Here is a 19,524-nt window from a genome sequence, read left to right on the forward strand (position 1 = left end):
AGATTATCAAACCCCGGAGGGGAGGCATGGGAGGGTGGGTGGGTATAAAAGATCAACCAAAGATCTTATATGCACATAAGCCTAACCAATGGACACGGACAATAGGAGGGTGAAAGCTGGGGGTAGGGGGGCAGGCTGGGAGAAATAGAGGGCCATATGTAATACTTTCAACAATAAAGAATTAAAAAAATACACACAAATATATACAGAAATGTATTCATAGTAAAATAAAGAGTAAATACTCATGACATAAAAAAAAGATTTGTGAGGGCGGAGCTTGAAGATGGCGACCGAACAGTGGGACTTGTTCTGACTCTGGTCCCAGAACAGATAGAAACAGCGTCTGAGTCGCTCAGGGAATGTTGATTGGCAGCTAAGGGGCTTCGGAATTCTCTAGGAAGGTAAGGAAAGGTCCGCTGGACAGGATTTCCTGACCAAGAGGCCAGCACTGCCGCGGCTGCGGCGGCTCTCCCAGCGAGCTCTCGCGGAGAGAAGGCAGCGCCATCTTACCAGGAAAGGAGGAGCATCCCTGAGGCCTGGAAAAACACACAGCGGGGAGGTCCATCAAGCAGCTGAGAAGCCCGAATCGGCACGGGCGCGTGGAATCCGGGGAGTTCTTCGGTCACCCACGGAAAGGTCAGAGTTTGCGGGGACAGCCTAGGGGACCGGGGTCCCGCGGCCCAGGCGGCTACGGTAGCCGGGGAGCTCCAACCCCTCCCTCAGGGTAGCCAGGAGCGCGCACTACCGGCCGCCGAGCGGCACCCAAAGAAGGCTGCAGCGACACCTAGTGCTGGGTTTGACGTAATCCTCCCCAGAAGCGGGACTTTTTTAAAACGCCACAGGTCACTGGACAGAGCGTTAAGAATCTCGGCTGTTTCGCCAAGGGCGGAACATCTGGACACCTTGGTGCCTGATCCCCTTCACCCCCTTGCTTCTGAATACTAGGGAAGGACTGCCCAGTTGGACATATCCGGGGAAATTGCAGGGGGAAATTGCCTTCCTGGAAACAAGGGATCTGTACCAGAAGAGATAGTCTGGGAGCCAGCTGGCACCCTGCCAGCTAGAGCCATAGAGAAAGAAGGCCAGAGCAACCAAAAAGACTGGGAGGTCAAACCAGTAACACTGACACCTAAGAGCTGAATTACAAACTGCCCCCCCCCCCTTTTTTTTTTCCTTCTCTTTTCTTTTATCTTTTAATTAATCAAAAATAAATGGACACAAATAACTAAGATATAGTCTACTTAAAATTAAGGATTACCTTACAAATCTGAGGTGCAGTGGAATGCTGGGAACTGCAAGACTTTTTGGGCCGAGAATCAGGAGTGCCAATTACATTAACAGAGGAAATGAATGACCACTACTGGACATTTTTATGCTAATTTTACTATTATTTTATTTTCATTTTTTACCTCTTTTATTTAATCTTCATTTTTTATATCTTTTACTTAAGAAACGATTTTTTTTCCTTACTTGATTTTACCTTTTTAATTATTACATTTTTCAATCTCTATCATCACTATTACTACTGCTATTTTGCAATTTTTTTTTTTCCCCTCTTCAGTACCATTTTATTTTTTTTCTTTATTTTACCTTGGGAGTAACCTTCATTCTATTTTAATCTCTACTATAGCATCATTCAACCCTATCTCAACTCGACCTTTACACCATCACTCTCTTGCTAAACTTTACCCTTTTAGTCTACGGTTTATCCTATCCCTTTCCGGCTTTAGTTTTTCCTCTATTCTTTCTGTATACCCCCTGCTAAAACTCTCACTATACTTATAGACCTATGTTCTAACCCCTGATCCAAGTGTATAAATACCAATCTCTGCACTATATTAACTAGTTAAAAAAAAAAAAAAAAAAAAAAAAGAAAGAAAGAAAAACTGTTCTCCCCTCTATCCTTTTCGCATTGTTTGTGTGAAGGTTGATTATTGTGAATTTTTAGGCTTGTTAGTGAAATTGTTATGCTTATTACTGTGTTGTTATTGTTGCTTTGTATTTTTTTTAAAAAAAATACTCTGTTTTTGTTTGTATCTTTTACTTCTGTATATCATAGCCTTACTTAATAATAGGGGATATTGTAGTTTGTATTAATCTCCAAGTATTGTTACTGGCATTAGCTGGGTTCAGTGGTTGTTCTATGGCAGTTTTCTCCACATATATATAGTTTGTTTCCCATTTCTCTTTTAGTTTGCTTCTTCTCTCACTTTCTCTCTCTCTCTCCTTTCTTTTTTTCCCTGTTTTCCAACTTTATTTTGTCATTACTTTTTTTCCTCTTTTTCTATCTCTTTATCCCTCTTTTTTTAATTTTATTTACTTATTTTTTTTAATTTTAATTTTTACTTTTTAAATTTTTTCTTTATTTTATTTTTACCTTTCTTCCTTCTCTCCTATCCCCTAAGTTGCCTTTCTCTAGTGGTCACCTTTACTAAAGGTTATTAATATTGTAAGTACATTCCTGTTAAGTGCCTCTTGTGTTGTACCAGGTAGTGTTTGTATTTTGAAATTTTAAATCAACGCAGGAGAAGGAACACCACATAACCAGACATCCTGAGAAGAGAGGCCATGGGGAGACAAAAACATAGTCCGCACATGAAAGAAAAGCAGGCATCACCAGAAAAGGAAGTAAACGAGCCCGAGGTAAGCAGCCTACCAGAGCAAGAATTCAGAATAATGATCATAGGATGGCTAAAAAGAATGGAAGAGAAATTTGACAATAACCAAGAAGAAATGAGGAAGAACCATGAGGAACTGAAGAAGAACCATGAGGAATTGAAGAAGAACCAAGAAGAAATGAAAAATGACATCGCTACCATGAAGAACTCAATAGAAAGCATCAAGAGTAGACTAGAGGAAGCAGAGGACCGCATCAGTGAGCTAGAAGATAAGATGGAAAAAAATACCCAAGTAGAGCAGCTTCTAGAAAAAAAGATTAAAAAGCAGGAGGAGAGCCTACGGGAGCTTTGGGACATTACAAAACAAAATAATATTCGAATAATAGGGGTTCCAGAAGGAAAGGAAACTGAGGTAGACATGGAAAAAGTATTTCAAGAAATAATGACAGAAAACTTTCCTGAAATAGAGAAGAAAAAACCCACACAAATCCAAGATGCTCGCAGAGTCCCAAGCAAAATGAATCCCAGAAGACAGACTCCAAGGCACATTATAATCAAATTGGCAAACAACAATGACAAAGTAAGAATCTTAAAAGCAGCCAGAGAGAGACAGAAAGTTACATACAAAGGAACCCCATCAGACTAGCAACTGATTTCTCAACAGAAACTTACCAGGCCAGAAGGGAATGGGATGAAATATACAAAGTCATGCAAAGGAAGGGTCTGAATCCAAGAATACTGTACCCAGCAAGGCTATCAATCAAAATTGAAGGGGAAATCAGGAGCTTCACAGACAAAAAAAGACTGAAGGAATTTATCTCCACCAAACCAGTAATGCAAGAAATGCTAAAGGGTCTACTGTAAAAATAAAGAAATAGGAAGTGAAGAAGGAACACGGGTATAGAATAAAAATGGCGTCAAATGTGTACCTATCAATAATAACCTTAAATGTAAATGGATTAAATGCTCCAATCAAAAGACATAGGGTAACAGATTGGATAAGAAAACAAGACCCATACATCTGTTGTCTACAAGAAACCCACCTCAGAAAAAAAGATGCACACAGACTGAGGGTGAAGGGATGGAAAAAAGTTTTCCAGGCAAATGGAAATGAAAAAAAAGCTGGGGTAGCAATACTTATATCTGACAAATTAGATCTCAGAGTGAAGGACATAATAAGAGATAATGAAGGCCATTTCATAATACTAAAGGGAACAATCCAACAAGAAGAAATAACCCTGGTAAATATATTTGCACCCAATACAGGAGCAACCAAATACATAAAAAAGCTGCTGGAGGACATTAAGAGAGAGATTAATAGCAATACAATCATAGTAGGAGATTTTAATACCCCACTGTCACCCTTCGACAAATCATCTAAACAAAAAAACAGCAAAGAAATATCGATCCTAAGTGACTCACTAGACCAGATGGAATTAATTGACATCTTCAGAACACTCCACCCCAAAGCCACAGAATATACATTCTTCTCAAGTGCACATGGGACATTCTCAAAGATAGACCACATTTTGGGTCATAGGCAAAGTCTCTTCAAATTCAAGAAGATAGAAATCATATCAAGTATCTTCTCAGACCATAATGGCATAAAACTGGAAATTAACTACAATAAAAATAATCCAAAGAAATCAAACACATGGAGACTAAACAGCACACTATTAAACAAGGACTGGGTTACCAGAGAAATCAAGGAAGAAATTAAAAACATCCTGGAAACAAATGACAATGAAAACACAACAATCCAAAATCTATGGGACACAGCAAAAGCAGTCTTGAGAGGGAAGTTCATATCCTTACAAGCCTATTGCAAAAAACTAGAAAAAGGGGTAACAGATGATCTAACTCTACAACTCAAAGAGTTAGAAAAGGAGCAACAAGAAAAGCCCAGTGTAAGCAGAAGGAAGGAAATAACAAAAATCAGAGCACAGATAAACGACATAGAGACCAAAAAAACAATACATAAGATCAACAAAACCAAGAGCTGGTTCTTTGAAAGAATAAACAAGATAGATGAACCTCTAGCCAGGCTAACTAAGAAACAAAGAGAGAGGACCCAAATAAACAAAATCAGAAATGAAAGAGGTGAAATAACAACAGACCCCAACGAAATACAACGGATTGTTACAAAATACTACGAACAACTCTATTCCAACAAACTGAACAACCTGGAGGAAATGGACATATTCCTAGAAAAATACAAACTTCCAAAACTCGATCAGGAAGAATCTAAAAATCTCAATAGACCAGTGACTTGGGAAGAAATTGAAACAGTCATCAGAAAGCTTCCAGCAAACAAAAGCCCAGGGCCAGATGGCTTCACAGGAGAGTTTTACCAAACATTCAAGGAAGAACTAAAACCTATCCTCCTCAGACTTTTCCAAAAAATTCAAGAGGAAGGAACACTTCCAAACTCCTTCTATGAAGCCAGCATCACCCTAATACCAAAACCAGATAAAGACAACTCAATGAAAGAGAATTACAGGCCAATATCCCTCATGAACATAGATGCCAAAATCCTCAACAAAATCCTAGCAAATCGGCTCCAGCAGAGCATCACAAAGATCATACACCATGACCAAGTAGGATTTATTCCAGGAATGCAAGGATGGTACAATATCCGCAAATCAATAAACGTGATACATCACATAAACAAATTGAAAGATAAAAATCATATAGTCATATCAATTGATGCAGAAAAAGCATTCGATAAAATCCAACACCCTTTCCTGATAAAAACTCTTAACAAAGTGGGAGTACAAGGATCATACCTCAACATAATAAAAGCTATATATGATAAACCCACAGCCAACATTATACTCAATGGGCAAAAACTAAAACCATTCCCTCTAAGAACAGGAACAAGACAGGGATGCCCACTTTCGCCACTCCTGTTTGACATAGTACTGGAAGTACTAGCCATTACAATTAGACAAGAGGACGAAATAAAAGGCATCCAAATTGGAAAAGAAGAAGTAAAGTTATCCTTATTTGCAGATGACATGATATTGTACATAAAGAACCCAAAAGACTCCATTAAGAAACTAATTGACTTAATAAATGAATTTGGCAATGTAGCAGGATACAAAATTAACGCCAAGAAATCCATGGCATTTCTATACACCAACAGTGAAACTACAGAAACAGAGACTAAAAAAGCAATTCCATTTACCATCGCACCAAAAAAATTAAGATACCTAGGAATAAATTTAACTAAGGAAGTAAAGGATCTATATGCAGAAAATTACACGACATTGAAAAAAGAGATAGAGGATGATGTAAGGAGATGGAAGAACATACCATGTTCATGGATTGGTAGAATCAACATCATCAAAATGTCCATACTTCCTAAAGCAATCTATAGGTTCAATGCACTCCCCATTAAAATACCAAGGGCATATTTCACTGACCTAGAAAGAACTCTCCAACAGTTCATTTGGAACAATAAAAGACCCCGAATAGCCACAGCAATCCTGAGAAAGAAGGGTAAAGTAGGAGGGATCTCAATACCGGACTTCAAACTGTATTACAAAGCCACTGTTCTCAAAACAGCCTGGTACTGGCACAAGAACAGACATATAGATCAATGGAATAGAATTGAGAACCCAGATATCAACCCAAATCAATATGCTCAATTAATATTTGACAAAGGAGGAAAGAATATACAATGGAGTCAAGACAGTTTCTTCAATAAATGGTGTTGGGAAAATTGGGTAGACACATGCAAAAGAATGAAACTAGATCACCAACTTACACCATACACAAAAATAAACTCAAAATGGATACAGGACTTAAACATCAGACGGGAAACCATAAAAATACTAGAAGCATCCTCAGGCAGCAAAATCTCAGACGTATGCCAAAAGAACTTCTTCACTGATACTGCCCCTAGGGCAATGGAAGCTAAAGAGAAAATAAACAAATGGGACTACATCAAAATAAAAAGCTTTTTTACAGCAAAAGAAACCATCAACAAAACAACAAGAAAGCCCACGGTGTGGGAGAACATATTTGCAAATAACACCACTGATAAAGGTTTAATCTCTAACATCTACAGACAGCTGATACAACTAAATAAAAGGAAGATGAATGATCCAATTAAGAAATGGGCAAGGGACCTAAATAGAATATTTTCAAAAGAAGACAGAAGGAAGGCCAAAAGGCACATGAAAACATGCTCAAAGTCACTAATTATACGAGAGATGCAAATCAAAACAACAATGCGGTACCATCTCACACCTGTCAGAATGGCCAACATCAACAAATCGACAAACGACAAGTGTTGGCAAGGTTGCGGAGAAAAAGGAACCCTCGTGCACTGCTGGTGGGAATGCAGACTGGTGCAACCACTGTGGAGAACAGTGTGGAGTTTCCTCAAAAAACTGAAAATGGAACTCCCATTTGACCCAGTAATCCCACTCCTAGGAATATATCCCAAGAAACTAGAAACACCAATCAGAAAGGATATATGCACCCCTATGTTCATAGCAGCACAATCTACAATAGCCAGAATTTGGAAACAGCCTAGGTGCCCGTCAGCAGATGATTGGATCCAAAAACTATGGTACATCTACACAATGGAATACTATGCTGCCATAAAGAAGAAGGAATTCTCATCATTTGCAGCAACCTGGATGGAATTGGAGAACATCATGCTGAGTGAAATAAGCCAATCAATGAAAGAGAAACACCACATGACCTCACTCATTTGTGGATAATAAAGAGCATTATAAACTGATGAACCAAAAGATAGATATAGAGACAGTAAAGCAACAAGCAGATTGTCAAATTACAGCGGGGAGGGGAGGAGGATCTGGGGGAGATAATAGATCAACCGAAGGACTTGTATACATGAATATAAGTACAACCAATGGACATAAAACTATGGGGAGGGAGGGGCTATGGGGGAGGGAGGGCGGGGGGCAAAAAAAAATCATTAAAATATGTAAAAAAAATAAATAAATAAATTAAAAAAAAAAATAATAATAATAAAAAAAAAAGATTTGTAAGTTTCTAATGAATCCATGCTATATACTCTGCCTCTCAGATATGTTCATTTTTTTTTTTGTTATCTATATGCGTCTGGCATATTTTGCTATGCTAAATAAAAAATAGTTAAGAATAAAAAAAACAAAAAACAAAACAAAACTCTCACCATCTCAGAGAAATAATAAGGCAGATTTGTAACCTCAGCTAGGTTAGATACTTTCAGAACACATGTAATGAGTCTTTAAGGGCAATCCTCGCTGTACAAATAGCAGCAGGAGGCAGCCCTCCCAGGCTTCATGGGCAGTTCACAAAAGTATAGTCCCTCACACTTCAGGTTCAGATGTACTCTCACTGGCCTCATTGACAAAAAGGCAAATGCAAGGTCAGCTCTCCATTGAGAACAGGAGCACCCAGCAGGATATCTCCCCCTCCTTGTTTCCCCTTCATCTTTTATAACATGCCAAGGCTTGAAGAGTGGGAGCTTCAAAACACCCACCCACCCAGCCATTCATTCACCAATTCTGATAGGACAACAGGAACTTAAAAGTCAGTCTCAAACTCCCAGATGGATTTAGAAAATAATAAAATGTTGACATTTCATGAGAGTACTCTTTAAGGTCATGTTTTGGCATCAGAAGCTATAGGGGCGTCGTACAGAGTAGACAGCATGGGAAACAAACTGCATAATACTCATTTTGACAATACCCCTCATGCTGTCCCTCCTCTATTCTTAGCTTCTCCCCATGTTCCTTTTAGAAAAGAAACAGAGCTTTCTCTTTGGACTATAAATCTGGAGTCAGCTTTGAATCCAATCAAGGGTAATTTTCCAAAGAGCCAGGCCACCATTTAAACCTCTGTCCAGCCCTTCAATTTGGTAAAGAGATATGGGAACTATGGTTATCTGCCGAGTAGAGGTCATGGGTCTCTTAGGTAACTTCTTTAGTCATCTCTTGAATTGACATTGACCTTGAATCTGAAGTTGATGAATATGTGTAAAGCTGTATTTTAAAATTTGTTTAGCATTGCTCTCACAGGGGATTGGGGAATTGGGAGTTAGGTCTCTAGGGAAACGGGGGTGGGAGGGTGGGGAGAGGGAATTTAATGGGGGTGAGTGATGATGGTTCAATAGATAGACTAGGATAAGTATTTGAAGAATAGTATTATTTTCTAAACTTATATTTCTGGGACATGTCCACCTTTGTCATGATCCATTGTCTTTTGACTCAGGGCTTGCTTGGACTGAGAATATAGGATGTCCCTGAATCCCACAGTGTACTTAAAGCATCACAGTGACAGGAGAAGGGGAATGATTAAATTTTCATTTTATGGAGACAACAAGGAGGGCAGTTAACATTTGTTAGATGTTTTCTGTATGCTTGGCACCATGCTAGGACCTTTATGTGATTTCTTTATTTAATAAAAAGTAATGTGGTGGCAACATGTGGCAGTAAGGTGTCCCTTCAGCCTGGATTTAAGGCTGGGAGGGAGCCATGTGAAATACAGGATGCCTTATCTGCTTACACCCTCACACTTTTCCTTTTCTCCACCTCAGTTCCCTCAGGCATGGTGTGCCTCACTCCTATTAAATGGTACTGTAGAACGCACAGCTGTTAGAATTTTAAAATCACCTCCAAAGCAGGCCTTCCTAACCGCCCTATCTAGAGAAACAATCCAATACCACCCCATCAAATCCTCTATTTCATTATCTCTCAGCGTTTCTTACAATCCTATGTTTTTCTTGTTGGCTTGCTACTGTCCGGATTTCCTAGGATGCAGCCTATCTTGTCCTCTTCCATGTTCACGGGGCCTCACACAGTGACGGGTGTGGACTAAGTTTTATAGGTTATTTGTTCATGAAGGTACATAGTCTATCCTTAGGTATGGTTTCCTTATTTGTGATTTCGGTTATCCATGGTCTGAAAATATTAAATGGAAAATTTCAGCCCTAGCCGGTTTTGCTCAGTGGATAAAACATCGACCTGCAGACTAAAGGGTCCCCAGTTCGATTCCTGTCAAGGGCACATGCCAGGGCTGTTGGCTTGATCCCCAGTGAGAGGGGTGGGGGCCATGCAGGAGGCAGCCAATCAATGACTCTCTCTCATCATTGATGTTTCTATCTCCCCCATTTCAATAAAAATATATTTAAAAAAGAAAATTCCAGAAATAAATAATTCATAAGCTTTAAACTGCGAGCATTTCTGTGTAGCTGCTGAAATCTCGCGCAGTGGGCTCCACCTGCCAGGACTGGAGCCGGCCCTTGTCTCGCGAGGCCTCTCCTGCTCCCGCCTCAGGCACTTAGCCAGCTCAGTGAGGGAGTTGACTGTGGCGGTATCTCAGTGCAGGTGCTCAGGTAACCCTGATTCTATTTAAAAATGGCCCATAAATGCAAGATTAGTGATGTAGGCACTTGGAAATGCTGAGAAAAGCTGTAATTTGCTTATGGTGTATCGTCAGAAGGTCAATGGCAGCCTCACACTGCCTCACTTCATCTCCCCATCAGGCGTTGTGTCATCTCACTTCACCACAAAAGGACCGGTGAGTCCAGTACAATAAGATACTTTGAGGGTCAGAGATGGCCTTCACATAACTTTAATTACAGTATATTGTTATAATTGTTCTATGCTATTTCTTGTTGTTCATCTCTTACTGTGCCTGATTTATACATTAAACTTCGTCATGGGTATGGAGATACAGTATATAGGGTTCATTATTGTTCATGGTTTTATGCATCCCCAGGGGAACTTAAAATGTACCCTCTATGGATAAGGGAGGCTGAATGTATCACTGAAAAGAGTTAGGCACATGATAGTAACCCCTCTAACTAGCTGATCCATTTGGATGAGCTAGTAATGTTTGTAAGAAATCAAACCTCTTGTGGATGGTGGCAGAAATCTCAAGCTTTCCCAATGAACTCACAGTAACAACGCAAGATTGAACTTCCAAATGGCCATGGTAATGTCTGATGCGTTATCTACTTCACTAAAATATGCTTTCATTTACTTGTAATTAATGTGTTCTGAGTGGGGCACTAGACACCTGACACAATGCCATCTCTGACCCTCTAGTCTAGTGTCCACTGCAGAAACGGGAGTCAAACAGGAAACAGGGCTAACATTTATTGAGCACAGACTGGGTGTCATGAACCCTTGTATAACTTTTCCTGCTATGTAATATTCTACTGCTTGGATGTTACATAATTTAAAAGTCAACTTATTTTTTGGTGGACATTTAGGTTGTTTCATTTTTGCTACTCATAAACATTTTAATGCATGTATCCACATAGGCGAGGATTTATCTGAACATTGTTTTTCAAATTGTGATCCTTGAACAAGGAGCTTAGACTCCATTCTAGGCCTACAGAGTCAGAACACCTGTGGATGGGACCCAACAATCTGGGTTTGAATACGCTCCCCTGCTGACAATGATGCACATTAGAAACACCTGGGGAGCTTTCAAACAACACCTAAGGCTGAACCCTACCAAAGAACCAGTAAACCATAATCACTTAGGCTGAGGCCAGGTGATCCCGTTGTACTGCTAGAGAAGAGAACTGCAGCTGTTGGGTAAGGACTAGTATGTAGGAGTGGGATTTGCAGGACAGAGAGTTTAGGTTTGTTTAATTTTACTTTGTGAAGTCAAATTGCTTCTCCAAAATGGTGGTCCTAATTTCTGCTCCAACCAGCTATTTATAAGTGTCCCTGTTGCTCCGCATCTTCACCAAAAGTTGTATTATTTAACTTTTTAGTTGTGCCACTTTGATAGGTATAAAATTATTAAATCATCATAATTTAAATTTGTATATATTTAATAATGGGGCTAAATTTTTTTATATGTTTAAATAAATTTTTTATATGTCTTCAATATTTTTACTTCTGTGAAGTGCCTTTTCATTTCTCCTGCCATTTCCCCCCCGCAACTGAACTGTCTTTTTATTGATTTGTAGTCATTTTTTATGTATTATGGATGCTGATTCTTTGTCAATTTTAAATGGAGCATCTATCTTCCTTCTTCTAGTTTTTGATTTATTTTTAATTCTCTTTAGAGTAACAGAAATTCTTTTATGTCATTTAATTATCCTTTCTTGTTAGGGTTTGTGGTGTTTTTCTTTTTTCTTTTTTTATTGTTTGAGAAATCTTTTCCTACCCAGAGTCCAAATAGCATCCTATACTTTCTTGTAAACATTTAAAATCTTTGTCTTTCACATTTAAGTACTTAATCCATCCAGAATTTTAAAAATAATCAGTGGTCTAAAATACTAGTAGATATGCATTTTTACTTGTATTCCTTTTGAATAAATAATTGTCCAGTTCCATTTACTAATTAACCTATCCTTTCTCTACTAAACATGCTAGCTTTGTTCATATATCTGTTTTAGATAAATGCCTGGGTCTGTATTTCTGAGCTATTTTATCTGTTGATCAATTTTTTTCACCCATGAGCCAGTGCTTTACTGTTTAACTATTATAGATTATAATCAGTCCTGATACACAGTGGGGGGCAAGTCCCTAGCTGGTTTTTCTCCAAAAACATCTTGGCTATTTTTAGTACTTTGCAGTTCAGTGACTTAATAATGAACTTCAGAGATACCATAAAAAGTCATGCTAGGATTTCTATTAGAAATAGAATTTTTATATAAATTTGAAGCTGTATAGCATCTTTAAAAATATTGATCCTTCCAATTAATATAGTATGTCTTTATTTAAGGTTTTATTAAATCCCTATAAATGAAGTTTTATATTTTTCTACACAAAATTCTCACAAAATTTTTGATGGACTTTTTGTCTGGATTCTTGATGTTTTTGTTGTTTCTGTAAGTAATCTTTACTTTTTAGTTGCATTTTCTAATTTTTGGTGACTGTGTATGACAATGAAATTGATTTTTAAATATTAATCTTATCCTGGCAACCTATCTCAATTATTTTATTCTAATAATATTTCATAGATTATTTCAAATTTTCTTTGCAAATAATTATATTATCTGTAAATCACTTACTATAAAACTAAGTTGCATAGAGATGATAGTGGGCATCCATCTTTTTATTTCTGCTTTTAAAGATACTGATGTTTTCACCTATTGAATATGTTCAATATGTTTTCATACATTGAGTAATATATTTGTGGTAGAGTTTTTGTATTTTTTTAGTTACTCTTCAGTGAGCTAAGAAAGTTCCCTTTTCCTAGTTAGTTAAGATATTTATCAATTATTTCAATCTGTATCAAAATTATTATTTATTCCCCTTCCTTTAGTCAATTTACATGATAAATTATATTAATAGATTTTTCTAATGTTGAATCAGCTTTGCATTCCTAGGCCTCTCTCCACTGTGCATGACTCATTATCTCTACTTACAGTTGGCATTCTTTGTTTAATGTTCAGGATATATTTCTATTTTAGCACATAATTTTCTTATACTGTCCTGTCTCATGTTGGTATCAAGATTTTACTCACCTCATGAAATATGTTGGGAGGGTGTCTACTCTTTTTCTGGTCTATAAACTATCTCATAATATGGAAATATATGCTTCTTAATGTTTGCTAAAATTCTCCTCTAAAATAATGTGGGCCTGATACTTTCTTTTTATAAACATTTTGTTTTTGCACCCTTGGCTATTACTGAATTATAACATGTGTTCAGAGAAGAGTAAAGTTGATGAATTACCATAAACTGAATACATCCCTTTAATCAGCACTGACATCAAGAAACAATACCAGAGCCATGCCCGCTTCCCATCACTCTACTCATAACAAAATGCTGGATGTACTCTGACTTCTAACAGCATGTATTATTAGTTTTGCCTGTTTTTGAACTTTATATAGATGAAATTCTATAGTATGTATAAGTCAAGATGTTCTGAGAACTCATATCTTTAATGGCTATAGAATTCTTTCTACTTCTTTTAGACAAAGTTTATTTTCTTTTTGATGATGTCTGTTTTCCTAAAATTTGCCTTCCTCTAAGTTTTCAAATTTGTGGGTATACACTTAATTCAAAGTATTTTTATCTTTTTAATTAACGCAGTATCAGTGATTAGGTTTCCATTTTATTTTGGCCCACTTATTTTTCTAAATTGGTCTTGTTAAAGGTTTGAAAATTTTTATTAATTGAATTTTTCAAAACCTAACTTTTGACTCCATTTTCTCTGTTTAGTTTTTATTACATTACTTTGTTTTATTTTTATTATATTTTTTTCTTTCTACTTTCTTTTGGTTTATTCTGTTATTTTTATAACCTGTTTTATTCTTATTATATTGATTTTTAGCCTGCTTTCCTTTATTATATATATACTTTAAAATTATTTGAAAACAATGATTATTTCTCCTCAAGGTATTATTTTAGTTGCATCCAATAAATTTAATTAAAGCAGTATTTTCATGATGGTTTAGTTCTATGCTTTCCCCCCTTTAGTTCATTAATATGGTGAGTTAGCCGAAACTGGTTTGGTTCAGCGGTAGAGCATCGGTCTTTGGACTGAAAGGTCCCAGGTTCGATTCCAGTCAAGGGCATGTACATTGGTTGCGGGCACATCCCCAGTAGGGGGTGTGCAAGAGGCAGCTGGTCAATGTTTCTCTCTCATTGACGTTTCTAGCACTCTATCTCTCTCCCTCCTCTCTGTAAAATATCAATAAAATATATATTTTCAAAAATATATATTAATATATTATATATTTATATTAATGCACTTTATTATTAATTAGTTATATTAATGCACTTTCTAAATTTCATTATATTATTTGATAAATGAATTAGTCAAATTAAAAAAATAGTTATTTTTTGGTTTTGATTTTTCACTTTATTATACTATAGTAAGGTTATGTGGTTCATTACACTGATTTTTGAAAAATTTTGAGACTTTTTTGTGATCTAGAATTATTCAACTTTTTATATCTACTTAAAAATTATATCTAATTTCCAATTGTTGGGTGCCATATTCTAAGTATATAGGGTGTCCCCCAAAATGTATACACATTTTGAATAATTATAAAGTCAGTGCTTACTAAAGTACATTTCATTTTTAAAATTGAGCTAGGTGCTGTTAAAATGTGTACATTTTTTGGGGACACCCTGTATATACTGGTTTTATCTTTATAATTGTGTTGCTGCATTCTTCTCTGTCCTTATTGTAATACTAAGGATGGCTTACCAGTGGTGGGCAAACCCATTAGTCAACAGTGCCAAATATCAACACCACTACAACAATTGAAATTTCTTTTGAGAGCCAAATTTTTTAAACGTAGACTTCTTCTAATGCCACTTCTTCAAAATAGACTTGCCCAGGCCATGGTATTTTGTGGAAGAGCCACACTCAAGGGGCCAAAGAGCCTCAGTTTGCAGACTATGGCTTAGGTTGTAACCAACAGCTCCACAATTAAAGTTGATTTTTGGCTCAGGCTCACATAATTTTTGAAAAGTCAGCTTGGCAGAGGACCCAACCCTATGCTTCCATGATTGCCACAGCAAGAAAATAAGACTTCTGCAGTGTCTCATAGAGGCCCTTAAATACTTTTTAGTAAAGCAATATACACAACTTCTGCCTATATTATGTTATTTCTGGGATATATATTTCTTTTTTTTTTTTTTAAATAGTGGTAACCATTATTTTTTAAAAGTACATATTTTTTTTTTTTTTTTTTTTTTACAGAGAGGAAGAGAGAGAGAGTGTTAGAAACATCGATGAGAGAGAATCATCGATCAGCTGCCTCTTGCACACTTCCTACTGGATGTGCCCACAACCCTGGTACATGCCCTTGACTGGAATCGAACCTGGGACCTTTCAGTTCACAGGCCGACGCTCTATCCACTAAGCCAAACCGGTTTCGGCTGTATATTTCTTTTATTTTGTGTCCCAATTAGCCATGATTTTGAGAAATGTTTATAATATTTTATACAGTATTATATATATAAAGAGGTAATATGCTAATTAGGCCAGGACGCTGTAACTGGTCTACCATGTAGTGTTGGGAGCAGGGCGGCAGGGCCCTCTCTGTGCCTGTGCTGGGGGAGTGCCTGATCAGCAGCCACTGTAGCTACTTCAGGGGCAGGAGAGGGAGGCAGGGCCAGACCAGCAGGCTGTGGGGCCTGGGGATCGAGGCAGGGTAGGGCTGGCAGTGACTACAAGGGCTGCTGCACTATGGGACCAGGTCAGGGATCATGCAAAAGGCAACCAATTAATGTGTCCCTCTCAATTGATGTTTCTCTTTGTCTTTTCCTGTCTCTTCCAAGCTGTCTAAAAATCAATGGGAAAATATCCCGAGGCGATTCGATGGTGGGTGGCACTGCATGATTTTGAATTTCGCACTGGGCTCCTAGTGTGTGTGTGTGTGTGTGTGTGTGTGTGTGTGTGTGTGTGTGTGTGATGAAGCAAAGAGGAAGGTGAGGGAGAGAGAGAAATATCAATGATGATAAAAAATTTGATCTGTCGCCCCCTGCATTCCCTCCACTAGGGATTGAGCCCACAGTCCATGCATATGCCCTGACTGGGAATTGAACTGTGACCTCCTGGTTCATAGGTCGATGCTCAACAACTGAGCTTAAACACTGGATGGGCTAAACAGTATTTTTATATATTATACCTTGAGATGGATTTCTCTGTGTATCTATTTCTTTATATTACCAGAAATGGAAATCTGAATTTCTTTTATACTTATCCTATTTTGCCTACTGTTTTGGTTATTTTTATACTATAATCTATGGTTACTAGATTTCATTCCTGTGGGGAAAATTCTTATCTGACTTATTTTGAAGCCTCTAAATTAACTAGTGTACTTAGTATTTGTTGAATAAATGACTCAGTAGTTAGCGGAGCTTCCTCATGTTACCCAAGACCTGATTGTGGGGAAGTACCAGAAGAGGGAATGCCATGAAGTTAACTATGCAGAATTCAAGCACAAAGCCAGTTCAATAGGAGGGAATGCTTTTTCAAATCCCAACTTTTATCTCCAGTTGGACAACTTTCTAGTTCGAAAAAAATTAAGGAAACAAAATATTTTCTCTAAATGCTGACAGAATTGTTTAAAAATTTGTTTTCCATGAATTATTTAAGATTTCTAATAATTTAAAAAGAACTATTAAAATATCTTTCCAGTTCCAGACCACAAAAATTACAATGGAAATAAATAGTATAATCAAGGAAGACACTGAAAGATATATGGCAAACAACCTTAGAAAATATCCTTCCTCTGCAATTCTACATCTCATCACATAGCAGATCTTGGTCATATAAATTCCAGTTGAACATAGACTTTCCAATTTTTTCATATTTAATCAATTACATAGTGAAACCTCAACATCTACATAATATTTATTACAAATGTGAAAATTTATTATAGTCACAAAAAGAGAACATATTAGCAACATCATTTAAGATGACCAAGCCACTCAAAGATCAAAAGCACCAATATCCTCATTCTTTGATTTAGAGACAGCATTTAAAACAAATATAATCTCTTCAAAAGAAGACAGAAGGAAGGCCAAGAGGCACATGAAAACATGCTCAAAGTCACTAATTATCTGAGAGATGCAAATCAAAATGACAATGCGGTACCATTTCACACCTGTCAGTATAGCTATCATCAACAAATCAACAAACAACAAGTGCTGGCGAGGATGCGGAGAAAAAGGAACCCTCGTGCACTGCTGGTGGAATGCAGACTGGTGCAGCCACTGTAGAGAACAATATGGCGTTTCCTCAAAAAAAACTGAAAATGGAACTCCCATTTAACCCAGTAATCCCACTCCTAGGAATATATCCTAAGAAACTAGAAACACCAATCAAAAAGGATATATACACCCTTATGTTCATAGCAGTACAATCTACAATAGCTAGGATTTGGAAACAGCCTAGGTGCCCATCAGCAGACAATTGGATCAAAAAACTGTGGTACATCTACACAATGGAATACTATGCTGCCATAAAAAAGGAATTCTTATCATTTGCAGCAACCTGGATGGAGTTGGAGAACATTATGCTGATTGAAATAAGCCAGTCAATGAAAGAAAAACACAACATGATCTCACTTATTTATGGATAATAAGGAACATTATAAACTGATGAACAAAAAGATAGATACAGAGACAGTTAAACAACAAACAGACTGTCAAATTACAGTGGGGAGGGTAGGCAGATATGGGGGAGATAAGAGATCAACTGAAGGACTTGTATGCATGCATATAAGCATAACAAATAGACACAAAACTCTGGGGAGGTACGGCATATATGAGAGTTGGGGGGGAATTGGTAAGATATGTACACATATAATACCTTAATAAAAAAAAAAGAAAAAATAAATAAATAAAGCTTTCCCAACAAATGAGTGCCTACTCTCAATGTCAAAAGATGTCCACACTTCATCTGGCCAGTGTGGCTCAGTGGTTTATCATGGACCCTATGGACCAATAGGTCATGGTTCAATACCTGATCAAAGAACATGCCCAGGTTACTGGCTTGATCCCCATAGGAGGTGTGCATAAGGTAGCTGATTGATGTTTCTCTCTCATCATTGATGTTTCTATTTCTCTCTTCCTCTTCCTCTCTGTGAAATCAATGAAAACATATCTTAAAAAAAAAAAAAGATTGCCATGTTTGGAGTTTATTTCCATGTATGACAGAGCAGTAATGTTCAAGCCCACAATTCTAGCAAAAAAAAAAAAAAAAATCCCTAAGATTGGGAAGTGTTTTTACCCAATTTAAAGACCAGGCTTTGACCTAAATGAAGCACAGGTCAAAGATTGATCATTGGACTGAAAATATATCAAAATAATACTGGTGAGTCTGATGATAATATTTATGATATTTATGTTTATACTTATTTCTTACTGTCTAATTAGAACAAAAACAAAAATAATCCTTTAGTATATTAGGACCACTTAGAAAATATAGTTCAATACTCCACTGACCACATAGAATCTCTCGTATCAAATTTCTGCAACATTTGACAACATTGGCCAAGACCAGCTCAACAACGATATTCACTTCTCCATTGGTTTCTATGATCGTAGATTCTCTTGGTTCTTCTGTTTTCCTGTCTGCATCTTTTTCCTCCCCCCACCTCTCATACCCTAACCCCAGCCATTAAATGTTGGCATAATGTTAGATCTTATAGTTTATCTTGAATCACTTCCTTGGATCTCATACTTGAACTAACTCCAGGTTGTCTGTATATATTTATTTTGTTTTTCTACATGTATGTTTCTAATTGCCTACTTAATACTTCTATCATGACATCCCACAGATAACTTTATTTCACTGTGCAAAAGAGAAATAATAATTTCCCCATTTCACAACTATTTATCCTCATTAGTTTTTTAAACATCTCACTTTCCTTCAACTTAACATTTTGGACAAAATCCAGTTAAATACTATAGTATAAGCAGTTGTACTTCTCTACTTTTTCTCATGGTGCTTCCTCCTCTTGAAATTTCAGTAAAAATTAAACTCATTTTTGAAGAGCTAATTCCAAAACTGAGTCTTTCCCAATACCCTCAATGGAATTAATAATTTATTTTTAATTTTGTGAGTTTTTTTAAAATATCTCTCTTATGAGGAAAAATATAGTTGACACACTTTAGGTATGCATGCATATGTAAATTAATTTTTATGAATTATAAGATTGAGGATGTTGCTAGTCTCTTCATTGTTTGTGATCTCCCACCAAGCATAATATAGTGCTGTGAATTGTTAGATTTTCATTATTTCCAACAATGAAAAAGAGATGTGCATGGATATTTTACCGATTCCAAACCCAACTAGGAAAACCTATCTCGACTGAAAAAAAACAAGAGACAAATCTCAAAGAGAACTATTATGTTTATTTATACTAAAGCTATTAAAATGAGAGTTACTTTTAAAAAATATTTTTATTTACTCTGGGTTATAAAGTCCATCAAAAAAGTCAGCTGAATAT

Source organism: Pipistrellus kuhlii, unplaced genomic scaffold (assembly GCF_014108245.1).
Source record: "Pipistrellus kuhlii isolate mPipKuh1 unplaced genomic scaffold, mPipKuh1.p scaffold_m20_p_1, whole genome shotgun sequence".
NCBI lineage: Eukaryota > Metazoa > Chordata > Mammalia > Chiroptera > Vespertilionidae > Pipistrellus > Pipistrellus kuhlii.